This window comes from Podarcis tiliguerta (assembly GCF_965153285.1).
Source record: "Podarcis tiliguerta genome assembly, chromosome: 12".
Lineage (NCBI taxonomy): Eukaryota > Metazoa > Chordata > Lepidosauria > Squamata > Lacertidae > Podarcis > Podarcis tiliguerta.
Genome location: NC_139545.1, coordinates 9,219,749 through 9,239,528, shown reverse-complemented (window position 1 = coordinate 9,239,528; position 19,780 = coordinate 9,219,749). Strand labels below are relative to the sequence as shown.

Sequence of the window (19,780 nt, the reverse complement as noted above, 5' to 3'; positions counted from 1 at the left end):
TCTAAGGGGTTCCAGCTGCCTGAGCCTTCTGCTTGGGGGTAAATGCAGGGGTGGGCCAGATGCTTGGCAGCTGCCCAGGTGACATGGGCGTGGCAGAGAGAGCGTTCCTGGAGCCCAGAGCCCATTGGCTCCAGTCCTTGGCCAGCCTCTGACCTCACAACCGGCTGTGGAATCCTGCAGAATGTTTTGTTTCCTAGGAGGCCAGGTGAGTTGCTTGAAAGGATCCCTGGGTCAGTTGAAAGCCCACTCGGTTGAAGATCAGATCACTTCTTCTGTTCTGGATATTTTCAGACCTGTTGCGTAATGTGCTGCTGGTTTTGCAGAAGGTAAAATCATGGGAAAGAGGGGAGACATTATGAAAATTCACGCCCCCGCATGAATGGTTATTTTACCTTTCTCCCCTCCCCCCCTCCTTTGGTATAATTTTTTTATTAAGTTTTTCTGCTTTACATTTTAGAATATTCATTTAAACAACCTTAAAATATCAATGACTTCCCTTCTCTTTCCATGGTTCATTTCACATACCATAAATCCCTGCATATTGTGCTTAAACTAAACCATTCAGTATTCCATTGTTACATCCATGAAAACTGATTTACACTGTTGAATTTATCTTAATGTTGCCAACGTTTTGAAACGTACACAATTTTCACCCATATATTCAGTAAACATTTTCCAATCTTTTTAAAACATACGTTCTTCTTGTTCTCTTTTTCTATATGTTAAGTCTGCAAGCTGCACATAGTCCATCACTTTTAGTAGGGATCTTTCTTGTCTTCCATTTTGGGGCTAACAAAACACAGGCCACAGTAGTAGCATACATAAATACCCCCCCCCCCACTCCAACTGAAAGGGTTCAGCTATCAGTGATGTAACGGGAAATACATGTCTTCATTCTTCCTCTGTTAAAATGCTGAACCCCAAGAGAGCCCCCAAATCAAGGGCTGGAGACCTATAGCACAGACTTGAGACCCCTGCTTCTCCCTTCTTCCACAGAAGAGCCAGAATCTCCTTCCTTCTCCCTCCCAAGGGTAGCCTGGAACTTTGGAGTTCTCGAAAATGGCCAGGAGAGAATTTTTCTCCAAACAAGACCCAGAATGGCAGTGGTGGACTTTGGGCTCTCAAATTCCAGTGCCACCCTGTGCAACTCCACCCCCACCCCCACCCCCCCCCCCCGCCGTCCACTGCCACCACTTGTGCTCTGTTCCAAAGCATTCTTTGGGCACCCGCTGCAGTGTGGCACCCAGTGCGGCCACACCAGTCACGCCACCCTAAAACCAGCAGAGCCATTGGGTGCTTCCTGGTGTCTAGGCTGGCGAGTGGCCATAGCTCTTGCCTTGCCTGCATGAACCCCAAGTGCAGTAGCATCTCCAGGAAGGCCTGGGAAGGAGAGACCCCTGCTTGAGGCACCTGCCGTGGAGGTCACTTTGGGCCAGGTGGACCAATGGTCTGACTGGACAAGGCAGCTCCTTGGCGCCCCACCAGTGGCCAGTCTGGACTTTGCTCCCAGTTCAGGAGGAGAGCAGGATCCATCTCTCCTTGTAAGGCAGAGCCCAAGTCTTTTTTGAAAGAACCCACTTTAGCTGCCTCTTTTCCAGACCCTTAAGGATTCAGCCTCAACCTGATGTTCTTCTCCTTCTGCCCTCTTTGCACAGAGCTGTTTATGACGGAGGCCTCCCACCTACATTCGCTGCATAGTCTGGTGGTCCTGTTTTACCAATGGATGTATAAATAGAAACTCCTTTAACAGGAGGAGCTGGCCCTCATTTTCCCCAACCTACGAGAATTGCTCAAGATCCACAGTAAGTCTGCTTCCCCTCTGTGGCTGGCCCAGGCCTCTGCTTCTTCCTGGGCAGGTCAGGAGCAGAGGGAGAAAGGCCAAAAATCGGAGCACAGCACCCAAAGAGCTCTGCAGCAGGATCAGGCCCAAGGGACCCAGCCAGTCTTACAGCCTGTTTTCAGGGGGGGGGGGCAGAAGCAGCAGGTCAGGAGCGCAAGGACAATGCCCCCCAGGAATGGGGATTATTCAGAGGCATCCACTGCCTTGGTCAGGGGAGGATGGAGGTGGCAGCCAGTTGCTGCCTCTAAGTCTAACCTACCTCACAGGGTTGTTGTAGTGGGATGTGTTACATCAGTGCAGTCAGTTGCAACATGCTTTACTTCCCAGAGTAGACAGAGACGGGTGTGTGTGTGGGGGTGTAACTTCCTGTCCCTGCTGTCAGTTATTCAGCAGATGAGTGTGACTCTATAAAAGCAGAGTCACACAGCCATTTTGGTTCAGTTCAGTTCCCGTTCGATTCAACTCTCAGTTAAGTCTCATCCATTTTGTTGTCTGCTGGCTCTGAATGCCACCACCACCACCGGCTGACCAATTTCCTGGACTGCAAGATGCAGCGCCTGGCCACTTACCCTCTGCTGCTGAATAATATCACCCAGGACACTCTTCCTCCTTCTCCATATATTTGTGTCCCAGGAGAGCTGTGTCTCTCCATGATTCCATGTTGATATGCTTCCTAACTTTGGGGGGTTGTGAGCTGCATTGAGCCTGCCTTACTGGGGAAAGCCAGCGCCCAAGAGGGTGATGGTGGGGGGAGAGATGATGTCCTGTGTTTATACAACCCCGTCTGCTTGAATTAGTGCCCTGTGGGGCTGTGTCTGCAGGGCATAGGTGTTGTTCAGCAGCTCACTTTCCTATCAGCAAACAAGGATCCCTTTGCCTTATGTATCTGGGCTGCTGCTGCTGCTCATCTGCCTTTCAGACCTGTTTGCTTTTCAGTGCAGCCTTGTTCCTAGTTTGTGCTGGGATCTGCGTTGGCTTTCAAGCTAATAAAATGAAACCAACTTTGCAGGCAGCCTCTGTGCCTCTCTCTGCACTTTCCTTGCTCAGAGTCAATTTGTGAGCACCAGTGCCTTTGCCTGGCATGCAAGGAGTGTAAGGAGTTCCTTGAAGGAGTGAAGGAGGAGGTGAGGCAGGCAGAGTACCACCAGCAGCTGGCTGCCTACCAAAGGTGCCTGGATGCCAGGTCTCTGTGGAAGAACGGTCACCCACTGGCCAGGCATTTCCAGGTAGGGCCTCCCCTTTGCCCTGCCCTCCAATCCCTGAAATATACTGGGAGTCGAGTGTGGATTTCATGCTCTTTATTCAGCTCATAGTAGTGAGGAATGGAAGTTCCCCCCAAATGTCTGCTTTATAGACATTATTTACACAATGGGTGCCACATGATTGGCTAATTCTGGGATTCTCCTGTAGGCCAATCAGGTTGCGACTTCACTTCCACCTGGAGTTGGATTGGGTGGCTCCTGCGGACCAATCAGAGTGCTGCATTCTGAATCCTCCTGTTCTAGGACCAATCAGACTGCTGCATTCTGAATCCTCCTGTTCTAGGACCAATCAGACTGCTGCATTCTGAATCCTCCTGTTCTAGGACCAATCAGACTGCTGCAATCTGGATCCTATTCAACTCAGTACATAACAGCTGGCCTTGTCCTGCTCTTCCCCTCTGTGTAATGCTGCCTTTTTCTGCCCCTGCTGTGCAGAACCTTGACCTGAGGGAGCACCAACTCATCCAGGAGGGGCCTTTTCATCTGTGCATCAGCAAGAAGAAGACTGTGGGCACATGAAAGAAACAACCTCTTCTGCCAAGACACACACACATACGCGGCACAGGCCACTCAGAGTGGAGGGGCATGCGCTCTTCCTCTGCAGTTGGCTTTGCCACTTAGACCCCCCTCCTTTTCTATTAAAACAGGAATCGAAAAGGGGAGGGGTTGTGGCTTTGTGGCAGAAAGACTCTGGAGTCTGAAAGCCCTGGAGAGCCACTGCTCTGCCAGCGAGAGGAGACAGTTTGGTAATCAAAACTGTGACAATTCCTTCACCGATGACTGATAATTTTCATTAAAATTTAGCTTTAGAAGAAGGATGGTTTCTGGTCATGGTGGTGCCAGAGTCACTGGGGTAAAGTCTGCCAAACCTGGGCAAAGGAGCAACTGCATTCAAGATTTCGGCAGACATCTGGACAGTCAAAGAAGTTTCTGTCAAAGTACCCTCCTGAGTATAACCAGTCAAGAGTCCCAAGGTATGGATTGGTGCCCTGATGAAACCATCTTGTTCTCCATTCGGCTTCATCTTCTGCACGTTCCTTACAAGCAGCTCTCTGCTTCTCTTCTAGTCTCTCTTTCTCTTTGCTAGCCAGATCAATTTCTCCATTCTCCGTGTGTCTGATGTCTGGCCTCAGTCGACAGTCAGTGGGAGCCAACACTTCTTCCGTGCCCTTTTCTAGTTCCTTTGACGGCAAAATTGGTGAAATTGTACATCTGGGATGAATGTGGTGGTCTAGCGAGAGGAGACAGGGCTGAGCTAGACAGACCAAGCAAAGGTTGCCGGGCAGCTTTTGAAAAGATTAAGAGAACCAAGCAGTTTTAGAGCTCTCGCACAACAAGCCACAGATAACTCTCCCAAAGAGACCGTGTTTGGGTGGAAGAAGGGCCTTTGTAGCTCCATGGCAGAACCTGCTTGGCGTGCGGAAGGCCCCAGCTTCAGTGGCATCTCCAGGTAGGGCTCAGGGGAAGACTCCCTGTCTGGGACCCTGGAGAGCCATTGTGGTCAGGCAGAGCTAGATGGGCTCAAGGGCCTGATTTGGTCCAGCCTCCTTTGTCTCTCTGACTTGCTGGACCTTTGACCTGGTTCTGCAGCCTGGCACCTAGATGTTGTCCTCAGGATAAGTGGAGAGGGTGAGCAACAATCCCTCACTCTGTCTATCTGTGTGTGTGTGTGTGTGTGTGTGTGTTAGGCCTGAACGCCCTGCTTCTGAAAGATCTCAGTGTTCCTGAAGCCGAAGGGTCGGCGGCTGCAGTTGAAATGCTTCTGAAAGAAGGCAGGGTCTCCCTTTTAAGCCCCATTGTTCCCCTCTCCCCTTCATATTTCAGTTGTACCTTCAGCAAGTAGCACCCCTACACTGTCATAGCTGTCAATTGTCCCTTATTTGGCGGGAAACTCCCTTATCCCAGTGCTGTTTCCTGCTGCTGTCCCTTATTGATGATGTCCCTTAAATTTCCCGGGTTTCAAAGGAAGCAGCTCCTCTCCCTCCCTCCCTCCCTGCCGGCCAGGGAGGAGGGAGGCTCTGACTGTGTTGCTTTGCTGCGTGGCTCACCCAATAAGGAGTCTAAGAACGAATGGGGGGTGGAGACTTGCTTGGGGACTCACCTTTGCTCAACTGTTGCAAACCATGTCCTGAAAAGTTTTTCGGTTGAAACAGATGGGCTTTTATCATCGGAAACAGAATTACGTTCTGCAATTCACTCAAAAATGGTGCCAAACTGTTGCAAACCATCCCCTGAAAGGTTTTTCCGTGGAAACAGATGGGTTTTTATCATCGGAAACAGAATTATCCCTCGACGTTTGAACAACTTTATTTTAAAAAAATCCCTAATCCGCGCGGTCAGAATTTCAGCTAAAATCGGACGTTCTCTAATTCACTCAAAAATGGTGCCAAACTGTTGCAAACGATCCCCTGAAAGCTTTTTCTGTGGAAACTGATGAGTTTTTATCATCGGAAACAGAATTAGCCCTCGACGTCTGAACATTTTTTTGAAAAAATCCCTAAGCCGCGCGGTCAGAATTTCAGCTAAAATCGGACGTTCTCTAATTCACTCAGAAATGGTGCCAAACTGTTGCAAACGATCGAGTGAAAGCTTTTTCGGTGGAAACAGATGGGTTTTTATCATGGGAAACAGAATTAGCCCTCGACGTCTGAACAACTTTTTTTGAAAAAAATCCCTAAGCCGCGCGGTCACAATTTCAGGAAAAATCTGGCGTTCTGCAATTCACTCAGAAATGGTGCCAAACTGTTGTAAACGATCGACTGAAAGCTTTTTCGGTGGAAACAGATGGGTTTTTATCATGGGAAACAGAATTAGCCCTCGACGTCTGAGCACCTTTTTTTGAAAAAATCCCTAAGCTGCGCGGTCACAATTTCAGCAAAAATCTGACGTTCTGCAATTCAATCAGAAATGGTGCCAAACTGTTGCAAACGATCCCCTGAAAGCTTTTTCGGTGGAAACAGATGGGTTTTTATCATGGGAAACAGAATTAGCCCTCGACGTCTGAACAACTTTTTTTGAAAAAATCCCTAAGCCGCGCGGTCACAATTTCAGGAAAAATCTGGCGTTCTGCAATTCACTCAGAAATGGTGCCAAACTGTTGTAAACGATCGACTGAAAGCTTTTTCGGTGGAAACAGATGAGTTTTTATCATGGGAAACAGAATTAGCCCTCGACGTCTGAGCACCTTTTTTTGAAAAAAATCCCTAAGCTGCGCGGTCACAATTTCAGCAAAAATCTGACGTTCTGCAATTCACTCAGAAATGGTGCCAAACTGTTGCAAACGATCGAGTGAAAGCTTTTTCGGTGGAAACAGATGGGTTTTTATCATGGGAAACAGAATTAGCCCTCGACGTCTGAACAACTTTTTTTGAAAAAATCCCTAAGCCGCGCGGTCACAATTTCAGGAAAAATCTGGCGTTCTGCAATTCACTCAGAAATGGTGCCAAACTGTTGTAAACGATCGACTGAAAGCTTTTTCGGTGGAAACAGATGGGTTTTTATCATGGGAAACAGAATTAGCCCTCGACGTCTGAGCACCGTTTTTTGAAAAAATCCCTAAGCTGCGCGGTCACAATTTCAGCAAAAATCTGACGTTCTGCAATTCAATCAGAAATGGTGCCAAACTGTTGCAAACGATCCCCTGAAAGCTTTTTCAGTGGAAACAGATGGGTTTTTATCATGGGAAACAGAATTAGCCCTCGACGTCTGAACAACTTTTTTTGAAAAAATCCCTAAGCCGCGCGGTCACAATTTCAGGAAAAATCTGGCGTTCTGCAATTCACTCAGAAATGGTGCCAAACTGTTGTAAACGATCGACTGAAAGCTTTTTCGGTGGAAACAGATCGGTTTTTATCATGGGAAACAGAATTAGCCCTCGACGTCTGAGCACCTTTTTTTGAAAAAAATCCCTAAGCTGCGCGGTCACAATTTCAGCAAAAATCTGACGTTCTGCAATTCACTCAGAAATGGTGCCAAACTATTGCAAACGATCGAGTGAAAGCTTTTTCGGTGGAAACAGATGGGTTTTTATCATGGGAAACAGAATTAGCCCTCGACGTCTGAAAAACTTTTTTTGAAAAAATCCCTAAGCCGCGCGGTCACAATTTCAGCAAAAATCTGGCGTTCTGCAATTCACTCAGAAATGGTGCCAAACTGTTGTAAACGATCGACTGAAAGCTTTTTCGGTGGAAACAGATGGGTTTTTATCATGGGAAACAGAATTAGCCCTCGATGTCTGAACACCTTTTTTTGAAAAATCCCTAAGCCGCGCGGTCACAATTTCAGCAAAAATCTGACGTTCTGCAATTCACTCAGAAATGGTGCCAAACTGTTGTAAACGATCGACTGAAAGCTTTTTCGGTGGAAACAGATGGGTTTTTATCATGGGAAACAGAATTAGCCCTATATGTCTGAAAACCTTTTTCTGAAAAAATCCCTAAGCCGCGCGGTCACAATTTCAGCAAAAATCTGACGTTCTGCAATTTACTCAGGAATGGTGCCAAACTGTTGCAAACGATCCCCTGAAAGCTTTTTCGGTGGAAACAGATGCGTTTTTATCATGGGAAACAGAATTAGCCCTCGACGTCTGAACAACTTTTTTTGAAAAAATCCCTAAGCCGCGCGGTCACAATTTCAGCAAAAATCTGACGTTCTGCAATTCACTCAGAAATGGTGCCAAACTGTTGCAAACGATTGACTGAAAGATTTTTCGGTGGAAACAGATGCGTTTTTATCATGGGAAACAGAATTAGCCCTCGACGTCTGAACAACTTTTTTTGAAAAAAACCCTAAGCCGCGCGGTCACAATTTCAGCAAATATCTGACGTTCTGCAATTCACTCAGAAATGGTGCCAAACTGTTGCAAACGATCGACTGAAAGCTTTTTTGGTGGAAACAGATGGGTTTTTATCATGGGAAACAGAATTAGCCCTCGACGTCTGAGCACCTTTTTTTGAAAAAAATCCCTAAGCTGCGCGGTCACAATTTCAGCAAAAATCTGACGTTCTGCAATTCACTCAGAAATGGTGCCAAACTGTTGCAAACGATCGACTGAAAGATTTTTCGGTGGAAACAGATGGGTTTTTATCATGGGAAACAGAATTAGCCCTCGACGTCTGAACAACTTTTTTTGAAAAAATCCCTAAGCCGCGCGGTCACAATTTCAGCAAAAATCTGACGTTCTGCAATTCACTCAGAAATGGTGCCAAACTGTTGTAAACGATCGACTGAAAGCTTTTTCGGTGGAAACAGATGGGTTTTTATCATGGGAAACAGAATTAGCCCTCGATGTCTGAACACCTTTTTTTGAAAAATCCCTAAGCCGCGCGGTCACAATTTCAGCAAAAATCTGACGTTCTGCAATTCACTCAGAAATGGTGCCAAACTGTTGTAAACAATCGACTGAAGGCTTTTTCGGTGGAAACAGATGGGTTTTTATCATGGGAAATAGAATTAGCCCTCGATGTCTGAGCAACTTTTTTTGAAAAAATCCCTAAGCCGCGCGGTCAAAATTTCAGCAAAAATCTGATGTTCTGCAATTCACTCAGAAATGGTGCCAAACTGTTGTAAACGATCGACTGAAAGCTTTTTCGGTGAAAACAGATGGGTTTTTATCATGGGAAACAGAATTAGCCCTCGACGTCTGAGCAACTTTTTTTGAAAAAATCCCTAAGCCGCGCGGTCACAATTTCAGCAAAAATCTGACGTTCTGCAATTCACTCAGAAATGGTGCCAAACTGTTGCAAACGATCGAGTGAAAGCTTTTTCGGTGGAAACAGATGCGTTTTTATCATGGGAAACAGAATTAGCCCTCGACGTCTGAACAACTTTTTTTGAAAAAATTCCTAAGCCGCGCGGTCACAATTTCAGCAAAAATCTGACGTTCTGCAATTCACTCAGAAATGGTGCCAAACTGTTGTAAACGATCGACTGAAAGCTTTTTCGGTGGAAACAGATGGGTTTTTATCATGGGAAACAGAATTAGCCCTCTATGTCTGAGCAACTTTTTTTGAAAAAATCCCTAAGCCGCGCGGTCACAATTTCAGCAAATATCTGACGTTCTGCAATTCAATCAGAAATGGTGCCAAACTGTTGTAAACGATCGACTGAAAGCTTTTTCAGTGGAAACAGATGGGTTTTTATCATGGGAAACAGAATTAGCCCTCGACGTCTGAACAACTTTTTTTGAAAAAATCCCTAAGCCGCGCGGTCACAATTTCAGCAAAAATCTGACGTTCTGCAATTTACTCAGGAATGGTGCCAAACTGTTGCAAACGATCCCCTGAAAGCTTTTTCGGTGAAAACAGATGGGTTTTTATCATGGGAAACAGAATTAGCCCTCGACTTCTGAGCACCTTTTTTTGAAAAAATCCCTAAGCCGCGCGGTCACAATTTCAGCAAAAATCTGACATTCTGCAATTCACTCAGAAATGGTGCCAAACTGTTGCAAACGATTGACTGAAAGCTTTTTCGGTGGAAACAGATGCGTTTTTATCATGGGAAACAGAATTAGCCCTCGACGTCTGAGCACCTTTTTTTGAAAAAAATCCCTAAGCCGCGCGGTCACAATTTCAGCAAAAATCTGACGTTCTGCAATTCACTCAGAAATGGTGCCAAACTGTTGCAAACGATTGACTGAAAGATTTTTCGGTGGAAACAGATGGGTTTTTATCATGGGAAACAGAATTAGCCCTCGACGTCTGAACAACTTTTTTTGAAAAAATCCCTAAGCCGCGCGGTCACAATTTCAGGAAAAATCTGGCAATCTGCAATTCACTCAGAAATGGTGCCAAACTGTTGTAAACGATCGACTGAAAGCTTTTTCGGTGGAAACAGATGGGTTTTTATCATGGGAAACAGAATTAGCCCTCGACGTCTGAGCACCTTTTTTTGAAAAAAATCCCTAAGCTGCGCGGTCACAATTTCAGCAAAAATCTGACGTTCTGCAATTCACTCAGAAATGGTGCCAAACTGTTGCAAACGATCGAGTGAAAGCTTTTTCGGTGGAAACAGATGGGTTTTTATCATGGGAAACAGAATTAGCCCTCGACGTCTGAACAACTTTTTTTGAAAAAATCCCTAAGCCGCGCGGTCACAATTTCAGGAAAAATCTGGCGTTCTGCAATTCACTCAGAAATGGTGCCAAACTGTTGTAAACGATCGACTGAAAGCTTTTTCGGTGGAAACAGATGGGTTTTTATCATGGGAAACAGAATTAGCCCTCGACGTCTGAGCACCTTTTTTTGAAAAAATCCCTAAGCTGCGCGGTCACAATTTCAGCAAAAATCTGACGTTCTGCAATTCAATCAGAAATGGTGCCAAACTGTTGCAAACGATCCCCTGAAAGCTTTTTCGGTGGAAACAGATGGGTTTTTATCATGGGAAACAGAATTAGCCCTCGACGTCTGAACAACTTTTTTTGAAAAAATCCCTAAGCCGCGCGGTCACAATTTCAGGAAAAATCTGGCGTTCTGCAATTCACTCAGAAATGGTGCCAAACTGTTGTAAACGATCGACTGAAAGCTTTTTCGGTGGAAACAGATGGGTTTTTATCATGGGAAACAGAATTAGCCCTCGACGTCTGAGCACCTTTTTTTGAAAAAAATCCCTAAGCTGCGCGGTCACAATTTCAGCAAAAATCTGACGTTCTGCAATTCACTCAGAAATGGTGCCAAACTATTGCAAACGATCGAGTGAAAGCTTTTTCGGTGGAAACAGATGGGTTTTTATCATGGGAAACAGAATTAGCCCTCGACGTCTGAACAACTTTTTTTGAAAAAATCCCTAAGCCGCGCGGTCACAATTTCAGGAAAAATCTGGCGTTCTGCAATTCACTCAGAAATGGTGCCAAACTGTTGTAAACGATCGACTGAAAGATTTTTCGGTGAAAACAGATGGGTTTTTATCATGGGAAACAGAATTAGCCCTCGACGTCTGAGCAACTTTTTTTGAAAAAATCCCTAAGCCGCGCGGTCACAATTTCAGCAAAAATCTGACGTTCTGCAATTCACTCAGAAATGGTGCCAAACTGTTGTAAACGATCGACTGAAAGCTTTTTCGGTGGAAACAGATGGGTTTTTATCATGGGAAACAGAATTAGCCCTCTATGTCTGAAAACCTTTTTCTGAAAAAATCCCTAAGCCGCGCGGTCACAATTTCAGCAAAAATCTGACGTTCTGCAATTTACTCAGGAATGGTGCCAAACTGTTGCAAACGATCCCCTGAAAGCTTTTTCGGTGGAAACAGATGGGTTTTTATCATGGGAAACAGATTTAGCCCTCTATGTCTGAAAACCTTTTTTTGAAAAAATCCCTAAGCCGCGCGGTCACAATTTCAGCAAAAATCTGATGTTCTGCAATTCACTCAGAAATGGTGCCAAACTGTTGCAAACGATTGACTGAAAGCTTTTTCGGTGGAAACAGATGCGTTTTTATCATGGGAAACAGAATTAGCCCTCGACGTCTGAACAACTTTTTTTGAAAAAATCCCTAAGCCGCGCGGTCACAATTTCAGCAAAAATCTGACATTCTGCAATTCACTCAGAAATGGTGCCAAACTGTTGCAAACGATTGACTGAAAGATTTTTCGGTGGAAACAGATGCGTTTTTATCATGGGAAACAGAATTAGCCCTCGACGTCTGAACAACTTTTTTTGAAAAAAACCTTAAGCCGCGCGGTCACAATTTCAGCAAATATCTGACGTTCTGCAATTCACTCAGAAATGGTGCCAAACTGTTGCAAACGATCGACTGAAAGCTTTTTTGGTGGAAACAGATGGGTTTTTATCATGGGAAACAGAATTAGCCCTCGACGTCTGAGCACCTTTTTTTGAAAAAAATCCCTAAGCTGCGCGGTCACAATTTCAGCAAAAATCTGACGTTCTGCAATTCACTCAGAAATGGTGCCAAACTGTTGCAAACGATCGACTGAAAGATTTTTCGGTGGAAACAGATGGGTTTTTATCATGGGAAACAGAATTAGCCCTCGACGTCTGAACAACTTTTTTTGAAAAAATCCCTAAGCCGCGCGGTCACAATTTCAGCAAAAATCTGACGTTCTGCAATTCACTCAGAAATGGTGCCAAACTGTTGTAAACGATCGACTGAAAGCTTTTTCGGTGGAAACAGATGGGTTTTTATCATGGGAAACAGAATTAGCCCTCGATGTCTGAACACCTTTTTCTGAAAAATCCCTAAGCCGCGCGGTCAAAATTTCAGCAAAAATCTGATGTTCTGCAATTCACTCAGAAATGGTGCCAAACTGTTGTAAACGATCGACTGAAAGCTTTTTCGGTGAAAACAGATGGGTTTTTATCATGGGAAACAGAATTAGCCCTCGACGTCTGAGCAACTTTTTTTGAAAAAATCCCTAAGCCGCGCGGTCACAATTTCACCAAAAATCTGACGTTCTGCAATTCACTCAGAAATGGTGCCAAACTGTTGCAAACGATCGAGTGAAAGCTTTTTCGGTGGAAACAGATGCGTTTTTATCATGGGAAACAGAATTAGCCCTCGACGTCTGAACAACTTTTTTTGAAAAAATTCCTAAGCCGCGCGGTCACAATTTCAGCAAAAATCTGACGTTCTGCAATTCACTCAGAAATGGTGCCAAACTGTTGTAAACGATCGACTGAAAGCTTTTTCGGTGGAAACAGATGGGTTTTTATCATGGGAAACAGAATTAGCCCTCTATGTCTGAAAACCATTTTTTGAAAAAATCCCTAAGCTGCGCGGTCACAATTTCAGCAAAAATCTGACGTTCTGCAATTCACTCAGAAATGGTGCCAAACTGTTGTAAACGATCGACTGAAAGCTTTTTCGGTGGAAACAGATGGGTTTTTATCATGGGAAACAGAATTAGCCCTCGATGTCTGAAAACCTTTTTTTGAAAAATCCCAAAGCCGCGCGGTCACAATTTCAGCAAAAATCTGACATTCTGCAATTCACTCAGAAATGGTGCCAAACTGTTGTAAACAATCGACTGAAGGCTTTTTCGGTGGAAACAGATGGGTTTTTATCTTGGGAAACAGAATTAGCCCTCGACGTCTGAACAACTTTTTTTGAAAAAATCCCTAAGCCGCGCGGTCACAATTTCAGGAAAAATCTGGCAATCTGCAATTCACTCAGAAATGGTGCCAATCTGTTGTAAACGATCGACTGAAAGCTTTTTTGTTGAAAACAGATGGGTTTTTATCATGGGAAACAGAATTAGCCCTCGACGTCTGAGCAACTTTTTTTGAAAAAATCCCTAAGCCGCGCGGTCACAATTTCAGCAAATATCTGACGTTCTGCAATTCACTCAGAAATGGTGCCAAACTGTTGTAAACGATCGACTGAAAGCTTTTTCAGTGGAAACAGATGGGTTTTTATCATGGGAAACAGAATTAGCCCTAGACGTCTGAACAACTTTTTTTGAAAAAATCCCTAAGCCGCGCGGTCACAATTTCAGCAAAAATCTGACGTTCTGCAATTTACTCAGGAATGGTGCCAAATTGTTGCAAACGATCCCCTGAAAGCTTTTTCGGTGAAAACAGATGGGTTTTTATCATGGGAAACAGAATTAGCCCTCGACGTCTGAGCACCTTTTTTTGAAAAAATCCCTAAGCCGCGCGGTCACAATTTCAGCAAAAATCTGACATTCTGCAATTCACTCAGAAATGGTGCCAAACTGTTGCAAACGATTGACTGAAAGCTTTTTCGGTGGAAACAGATGCGTTTTTATCATGGGAAACAGAATTAGCCCTCGACGTCTGAACAACCTTTTTGGAAAAAAACCCTAAGCCGCGCGGTCACAATTTCAGCAAAAATCTGACGTTCTGCAATTCACTCAGAAATGGTGCCAAACTGTTGCAAACGATCGACTGAAAGCTTTTTCGGTGGAAACAGATGGGTTTTTATCATGGGAAACAGAATTAGCCCTCGACGTCTGAGCACCTTTTTTTGAAAAAAATCCCTAAGCCGCGCGGTCACAATTTCAGCAAAAATCTGACGTTCTGCAATTTACTCAGGAATGGTGCCAAACTGTTGCAAACAATCCCCTGAAAGCTTTTTCGGTGGAAACAGATGGGTTTTTATCATGGGAAACAGAATTAGCCCTCGACGTCTGAGCAACTTTTTTTGAAAAAATCCCTAAGCCGCGCGGTCACAATTTCAGCAAAAATCTGACGTTCTGCAATTCACTCAGAAATGGTGCCAAACTGTTGCAAACGATTGACTGAAAGATTTTTCGGTGGAAACAGATGCGTTTTTATCATGGGAAACAGAATTAGCCCTCGATGTCTGAACAACTTTTTTTGAAAAAATCCCTAAGCCGCGCGGTCACAATTTCAGGAAAAATCTGGCAATCTGCAATTCACTCAGAAATGGTGCCAAACTGTTGTAAACGATCGACTGAAAGCTTTTTCGGTGGAAACAGATGGGTTTTTATCATGGGAAACAGAATTAGCCCTCGACGTCTGAGCACCTTTTTTTGAAAAAAATCCCTAAGCTGCGCGGTCACAATTTCAGCAAAAATCTGACGTTCTGCAATTTACTCAGGAATGGTGCCAAATTGTTGCAAACGATCCCCTGAAAGCTTTTTCGGTGAAAACAGATGGGTTTTTATCATGGGAAACAGAATTAGCCCTCGACGTCTGAGCACCTTTTTTTGAAAAAATCCCTAAGCCGCGCGGTCACAATTTCAGCAAAAATCTGACATTCTGCAATTCACTCAGAAATGGTGCCAAACTGTTGCAAACGATTGACTGAAAGCTTTTTCGGTGGAAACAGATGCGTTTTTATCATGGGAAACAGAATTAGCCCTCGACGTCTGAACAACCTTTTTGGAAAAAAAACCTAAGCCGCGCGGTCACAATTTCAGCAAAAATCTGACGTTCTGCAATTCACTCAGAAATGGTGCCAAACTGTTGCAAACGATCGACTGAAAGCTTTTTCGGTGGAAACAGATGGGTTTTTATCATGGGAAACAGAATTAGCCCTCGACGTCTGAGCACCTTTTTTTGAAAAAAATCCCTAAGCCGCGCGGTCACAATTTCAGCAAAAATCTGACGTTCTGCAATTTACTCAGGAATGGTGCCAAACTGTTGCAAACAATCCCCTGAAAGCTTTTTCGGTGAAAACAGATGGGTTTTTATCATGGGAAACAGAATTAGCCCTCGACGTCTGAGCAACTTTTTTTGAAAAAATCCCTAAGCCGCGCGGTCACAATTTCAGCAAAAATCTGACGTTCTGCAATTCACTCAGAAATGGTGCCAAACTGTTGCAAACGATTGACTGAAAGATTTTTCGGTGGAAACAGATGCGTTTTTATCATGGGAAACAGAATTAGCCCTCGATGTCTGAACAACTTTTTTTGAAAAAATCCCTAAGCCGCGCGGTCACAATTTCAGGAAAAATCTGGCAATCTGCAATTCACTCAGAAATGGTGCCAAACTGTTGTAAACGATCGACTGAAAGCTTTTTCGGTGGAAACAGATGGGTTTTTATCATGGGAAACAGAATTAGCCCTCGACGTCTGAGCACCTTTTTTTGAAAAAAATCCCTAAGCTGCGCGGTCACAATTTCAGCAAAAATCTGACGTTCTGCAATTCACTCAGAAATGGTGCCAAACTATTGCAAACGATCGAGTGAAAGCTTTTTCGGTGGAAACAGATGGGTTTTTATCATGGGAAACAGAATTAGCCCTCGACGTCTGAACAACTTTTTTTGAAAAAATCCCTAAGCCGCGCGGTCACAATTTCAGGAAAAATCTGGCGTTCTGCAATTCACTCAGAAATGGTGCCAAACTGTTGTAAACGATCGACTGAAAGCTTTTTCGGTGGAAACAGATGGGTTTTTATCATGGGAAACAGAATTAGCCCTCGATGTCTGAACACCTTTTTTTGAAAAATCCCTAAGCCGCGCGGTCACAATTTCAGCAAAAATCTGACGTTCTGCAATTCACTCAGAAATGGTGCCAAACTGTTGTAAACAATCGACTGAAGGCTTTTTCGGTGGAAACAGATGGGTTTTTATCATGGGAAACAGAATTAGCCCTCGACGTCTGAACAACTTTTTTTGAAAAAATCCCTAAGCCGCGCGGTCACAATTTCAGCAAAAATCTGACGTTCTGCAATTTACTCAGGAATGGTGCCAAACTGTTGCAAACGATCCCCTGAAAGCTTTTTCGGTGAAAACAGATGGGTTTTTATCATGGGAAACAGAATTAGCCCTCTGAGTCTGTGCAACTTTTTTTGAAAAAATCCCTAAGCCGCGCGGTCACAATTTCAGCAAAAATCTGACGTTCTGCAATTCACTCAGAAATGGTGCCAAACTGTTGCAAACGATCGAGTGAAAGCTTTTTCGGTGGAAACAGATGGGTTTTTATCATGGGAAACAGAATTAGCCCTCGACGTCTGAACAACTTTTTTTGAAAAAATCCCTAAGCCGCGCGGTCACAATTTCAGCAAAAATCTGACATTCTGCAATTCACTCAGAAATGGTGCCAAACTGTTGCAAACGATTGACTGAAAGCTTTTTCGGTGGAAACAGATGCGTTTTTATCATGGGAAACAGAATTAGCCCTCGACGTCTGAGCAACTTTTTTTGAAAAAATCCCTAAGCCGCGCGGTCACAATTTCAGCAAATATCTGACGTTCTGCAATTCACTCAGAAATGGTGCCAAACTGTTGTAAACGATCGACTGAAAGCTTTTTCAGTGGAAACAGATGGGTTTTTATCATGGGAAACAGAATTAGCCCTCGACGTCTGAACAACTTTTTTTTGAAAAAATCCCTAAGCCGCGCGGTCACAATTTCAGCAAAAATCTGACGTTCTGCAATTTACTCAGGAATGGTGCCAAACTGTTGCAAACGATCCCCTGAAAGCTTTTTCGGTGAAAACAGATGGGTTTTTATCATGGGAAACAGAATTAGCCCTCGACGTCTGAGCACCTTTTTTTGAAAAAATTCCTAAACCGCGCGGTCACAATTTCAGCAAAAATCTGACATTCTGCAATTCACTCAGAAATGGTGCCAAACTGTTGCAAACGATTGACTGAAAGCTTTTTCGGTGGAAACAGATGCGTTTTTATCATGGGAAACAGAATTAGCCCTCGACGTCTGAACAACCTTTTTGGAAAAAAACCCTAAGCCGCGCGGTCACAATTTCAGCAAAAATCTGACGTTCTGCAATTCACTCAGAAATGGTGCCAAACTGTTGCAAACGATCGACTGAAAGCTTTTTCGGTGGAAACAGATGGGTTTTTATCATGGGAAACAGAATTAGCCCTCGACGTCTGAGCACCTTTTTTTGAAAAAAATCCCTAAGCCGCGCGGTCACAATTTCAGCAAAAATCTGACGTTCTGCAATTTACTCAGGAATGGTGCCAAACTGTTGCAAACAATCCCCTGAAAGCTTTTTCGGTGAAAACAGATGGGTTTTTATCATGGGAAACAGAATTAGCCCTCGACGTCTGAGCAACTTTTTTTTGAAAAAATCCCTAAGCCGCGCGGTCACAATTTCAGCAAAAATCTGACGTTCTGCAATTCACTCAGAAATGGTGCCAAACTGTTGCAAACGATTGACTGAAAGATTTTTCGGTGGAAACAGATGCGTTTTTATCATGGGAAACAGAATTAGCCCTCGATGTCTGAACAACTTTTTTTGAAAAAATCCCTAAGCCGCGCGGTCACAATTTCAGGAAAAATCTGGCAATCTGCAATTCACTCAGAAATGGTGCCAAACTGTTGTAAACGATCGACTGAAAGCTTTTTCGGTGGAAACAGATGGGTTTTTATCATGGGAAACAGAATTAGCCCTCGACGTCTGAGCACCTTTTTTTGAAAAAAATCCCTAAACTGCGCGGTCACAATTTCAGCAAAAATCTGACGTTCTGCAATTCACTCAGAAATGGTGCCAAACTATTGCAAACGATCGAGTGAAAGCTTTTTCGGTGGAAACAGATGGGTTTTTATCATGGGAAACAGAATTAGCCCTCGACGTCTGAACAACTTTTTTTGAAAAAATCCCTAAGCCGCGCGGTCACAATTTCAGGAAAAATCTGGCGTTCTGCAATTCACTCAGAAATGGTGCCAAACTGTTGTAAACGATCGACTGAAAGCTTTTTCGGTGGAAACAGATGGGTTTTTATCATGGGAAACAGAATTAGCCCTCGACGTCTGAGCACCTTTTTTTGAAAAAAATCCCTAAGCTGCGCGGTCACAATTTCAGCAAAAATCTGACGTTCTGCAATTCACTCAGAAATGGTGCCAAACTATTGCAAACGATCGAGTGAAAGCTTTTTCAGTGGAAACAGATGGGTTTTTATCATGGGAAACAGAATTAGCCCTCGACGTCTGAACAACTTTTTTTGAAAAAATCCCTAAGCCGCGCGGTCACAATTTCAGGAAAAATCTGGCGTTCTGCAATTCACTCAGAAATGGTGCCAAACTGTTGTAAACGATCGACTGAAAGCTTTTTCGGTGGAAACAGATGGGTTTTTATCATGGGAAACAGAATTAGCCCTCGATGTCTGAACACCTTTTTTTGAAAAATCCCTAAGCCGCGCGGTCACAATTTCAGCAAAAATCTGACGTTCTGCAATTCACTCAGAAATGGTGCCAAACTGTTGTAAACAATAGACTGAAGGCTTTTTCGGTGGAAACAGATGGGTTTTTATCATGGGAAACAGAATTAGCCCTCAACGTCTGAACAACTTTTTTTGAAAAAATCCCTAAGCCGCGCGGTCACAATTTCAGCAAAAATCTGACGTTCTGCAATTTACTCAGGAATGGTGCCAAACTGTTGCAAACGATCCCCTGAAAGCTTTTTCGGTGAAAACAGATGGGTTTTTATCATGGGAAACAGAATTAGCCCTCGACGTCTGAGCACCTTTTTTTGAAAAAATCCCTAAGCCGCGCGGTCACAATTTCAGGAAAAATCTGGCAATCTGCAATTCACTCAGAAATGGTGCCAAACTGTTGTAAATGATCGACTGAAAGCTTTTTCGGTGGAAACAGATGGGTTTTTATCATGGGAAACAGAATTAGCCCTCGACGTCTGAACAACCTTTTTGGAAAAAAACCCTAAGCCGCGCGGTCACAATTTCAGCAAAAATCTGACGTTCTGCAATTCACTCAGAAATGGTGCCAAACTGTTGCAAACGATCGATTGAAAGCTTTTTCGGTGGAAACAGATGGGTTTTTATCATGGGAAACAGAATTAGCCCTCGACGTCTGAGCACCTTTTTTTGAAAAAAATCCCTAAGACGCGCGGTCACAATTTCAGCAAAAATCTGACGTTCTGCAATTTACTCAGGAATGGTGCCAAACTGTTGCAAACGATTGACTGAAAGATTTTTCGGTGGAAACAGATGCGTTTTTATCATGGGAAACAGAATTAGCCCTCGACGTCTGAACAACTTTTTTTGAAAAAATCCCTAAGCCGCGCGGTCACAATTTCAGGAAAAATCTGGCAATCTGCAATTCACTCAGAAATGGTGCCAAACTGTTGTAAATGATCGACTGAAAGCATTTTCGGTGGAAACAGATGGGTTTTTATCATGGGAAACAGAATTAGCCCTCGACTTCTGAGCACCTTTTTTTGAAAAAAATCCCTAAGCTGCGCGGTCACAATTTCAGCCAAAATCTGACGTTCTGCAATTCACTCAGAAATGGTGCCAAACTGTTGTAAACGATCGACTG

The 19,780-nt window shown here is 43.9% G+C and overlaps 1 long non-coding RNA gene across 1 annotated transcript; it reads left to right on the top strand.

Annotated features, from left to right (window-relative positions):
* LOC310661366 lies at positions 1 to 4,418 on the top strand. The gene is made up of 4 exons (XR_014503914.1): positions 1 to 326; positions 1,656 to 1,802; positions 2,888 to 3,066; positions 3,538 to 4,418. It is a non-coding gene; the product is annotated as an uncharacterized lncRNA (long non-coding RNA).
* Positions 4,419 to 19,780: the final 15,362 nt, after the last annotated feature.